Consider the following 3,347-nt stretch of genomic DNA (forward strand, 5'->3'; position numbering starts at 1 on the left):
TGCAGTGTGGCCCCTGAGTTACAGAAATAGCCTCACCCCTGGGCTGTTTTCTGGGCAGAAGCAGGAAAAAAACCCAACAACTTGCATTTCCGAGGGAAAATAAGGCAGCATCTGACTGCTGTTTTGCCGCGCTCAGGTCCAGGGGGGGTTTAACCTTCAGCTTGTTAAAGCCAGCGGCGGCTGGAAGCGGTCGAAGCGCTCAGGCTGTGCTGCCGGTCTGCAGCCCGGGCGTTTGCACTGCCCTAAAATTATATATCCCGAAGCCAGGGAAAGGCTGGATAAAGTTCATACCTGTTATCAAAACAAAGCAAAAAAAAAAAAGAAAAACCCTAAAAAAGTCAGAATTGATGTCACTGCTGTCAGGCAGCCAGGAGCCACAGGAAGTTTACTGGCCCCGGCGGAGCGTGTGGGCAGATGTCAGGCCTGGGATGCTCTTGCTTAAGCTCCGCGAACGCCCTCCCGGCAGCTCCCGGTGGGCGCCRGCACCCTTCCAGCGGGCCGCTGCTCTCGGGATGGGCTGGGGTTTCGGCCCGGCTGCGCCTCCTTGCTCCCCGAACCGGCTCTAAACCGCTAAATATCCCACTGAGCCCCGGATTTCCCAAGCTGGCGGATCGAGGCCCCGCTCCGAGCTCAAGGGCACCCGGCCGCTGGCTCGGCTGCCGACCGCTAATTGCCGGCTGCTTGTTTTTTTGGGAGCTCTCTGGCTGCCGCCCCGGGAACACTCGGAGCGTCCGTGCCGCGGGGGGCTGCCGGGCTCGGCGTTGCGGCGGAGCAGCTCGGCGCCGCCTCTCTCCTCCCTCCGGCGCCCCGGCGGGAGCCGCTTCGCTTCCTCCCTGCCTGGCGTTTCCTTATCCGAGAGCTCCGGGGACGCGCGGGCTTTGCCGTCTTCGGAAGGGACGAGCGCCGGGGCCAGGACCCGCCGGAGGTGCAGCCGGCCTCCTCCCGGCTCGGGGCTGCTCTCGGTTTGGCTCGGCTCCACGGCCACCTTCGCCTGGACCGAGAAAGAGGGAGGGAAAGAGAAAGGGAGCGAGAGAGAGGGACAGAGAGACAGAGAGAGAGAATGAAGGAAGAAGAAGGAGAGAAGGAGAAAGAAAAAGAGAAAAAGAGAAAGAGAGAGAGAAGGAAAGAAAGAGAAAGATAAGAAAGAGCAAGAGCAAGAAAGAGCAAGAGAGCGAGAAAGAGAGCAAGTGGAAAAGAAAGTGAAAGAGAGGAGAAGGAGAGGGAGGGGGAGAAGGAGAGGGAGAGGGAGAAGGAGAGGGAAAAGGAGAGGGAGAGGGAGAAGGAGAGGGAGAAGGAGAGGGAGAGGGAGAAGGAGAGGGAAAAGGAGAGGGAGAGGGAGAAGGAGAGGGAGAAGGAGAGGGAAAAGGAGAAGGAGAGGGAAAAGGAGAGGGAGAGGGAGAAGGAGAGGGAAAAGGAGAGGGAGAGGGAGAAGGAGAAGGAAAGGGAGAGGGAGAAGGAGAATCACAGAATCACAGGATGGCTGAGGTTGGAAGGGACCTCTGGAGATCATCTAGTCCAACCCCCCCTGCTCAAGCAGGGTCACCTAGAGCACGTTGCACAGCATCTCATCCAGGCAGCTTTTGAATATCTCCAGAGAAGGAGACTCCACCACCTCTCTGGGCAACCTGCTCCAGTGCTCTGTCACCCTCACAGTCAAGAAGTTTTTCTTCATGTTCAGATGGACCTTCCTGTGTTTCAGTTTGTGCCCGTTGCCTCGCGTCCTGTTGCTGCGCACCACTGAAAAGAGTCTGGCCCCATCCTCTTGAYACCCTCCCTGCAGATACTTGTACACGTTGATAAGATCTCCTCTCAGTCTTCTCTTCTCCAGGCTGAACAGGCCCAGMTCTCTCAGCCTTTCCTCATGGGGGAGATGCTCCAGTCCCCTCATCGTCTTTGTAGCCCTTCGCTGGACTTGCTCCAGTAGTGCCACATCCCTCTTGTACTGGGGAGCCCAGAACTGGACGCAGTACTCCAGATGTGGCCTCCCCAGGGCTGAGTAGAGGGGGAGGATCACCTCCCTCGACCTGCTGGCAACACTCTTCCTGATGCACCCCAGCAGACCATTGGCCTTCTTGGCCACAAGGGCACATTGCTGCCTCATGCTTAACTTGGTGTCCACCAGCACTCCCAGGTCCTTCTCCGCAGAGCTGCTTTCCAGCAGGTCAACCCCCAACCTGTACTGGTGMMTGGGGTTATTCCTCCCCAGGTGCAGGACCCTGCACTTGCCTYTGTTGAACTTCATGAGGTTCCTCTCTGCCCATCTCTCTACCCTGTTGAGGTCCCTCTGAACAGCAGCACAGCCTTCTATCAGCCACTCCTCCCAGTTTTGTGTCATCAGCAAACTTGCTGAGGGTGCACTCTGTGCCTTCATCCGGGTCATGAAGGAGAGGGAGAGGGAGAGGGAGAAGGACAGGGAGAAGGAGAGGAGAGGGTGCACGCAGGTGCACATGCCGGGGATCGGCACGTGCTAGCGCAGCCCATGGGCCGCTCCGAGTTGCGCCCCGCGGCCAGGGGAATTGCGCTCTGTCTCTCTTTTCTTTGCTGCCTCCTCCTGCAGCTCTCGGGCTCCTTCCAGCCCGTCTCCGCGAGGCCGGCCAGGGCTGGGGACATCACGTGTTGTCGGAGCCCCAGGTGCCGGTGCCTAAATCTGCACACTCCGCCAGAGTTGCCCAGCGGGACGGTTTGCAGCCGGTGGGGACGGCATGAGCTGCGATGCTCCGTGCAAAACTTCTGTTTGCATCTTTGCAGCCGCCTGCTGCTTCCGAGGCAGCTTGAGGATCTCCGCACCCCCGTGCGTTAGCGGCTCCTGTCTGCCTGGATTCGCGGGTCCCTTTTTGGACGCCAGTGACCGAGAGCAAGCGCTGGCCTCCGACGGCAGCTCCGGAGCAGAGAGCAATTTAAATCGAGCTGAATTTTACCTTGCAGCCTGTTCGGCAGCGGTGTYGCCGCTGTCCCGAAAAGCCGCTATTTCGCGCATGCCCTGAACACCTTGGCTTAAAATCAGAGCTTGTGGCCAAGCGCCGAAACCCGGAATGACTTATAGATTTGGGCCGTTCCCTGTCCTTTTTACGCTTACGAGATCTTGGAAATATCAAGGCTGTTATCTGCCGTGTTGCTGCCATTCTCGCAGCTCTGGGATTGCCAGTGGCTTTCCGGATCCTGGCAGACTCCCAGCTTTCCACCTCTGCTGCTGGCACCCACCTGTGGCTCCGGGAGCTGACGGAGACGGGAGGAATGTGGAAGGGAGCAGTGCAACCCACCCCGCCGACCRCCTCCGGCAGCTCCGTGCCCCAACAGGACCCGCTTCCCGCTGGGGCCGGGCGGCGCGTGCCGATCAGCCGGGGGAC

The sequence above is a fragment of the Apteryx rowi genome, unplaced genomic scaffold (genome assembly GCF_003343035.1).
Source record: "Apteryx rowi isolate R43461 unplaced genomic scaffold, aptRow1 scaffold_13, whole genome shotgun sequence".
Taxonomy (NCBI): Eukaryota; Metazoa; Chordata; class Aves; order Apterygiformes; family Apterygidae; genus Apteryx; species Apteryx rowi.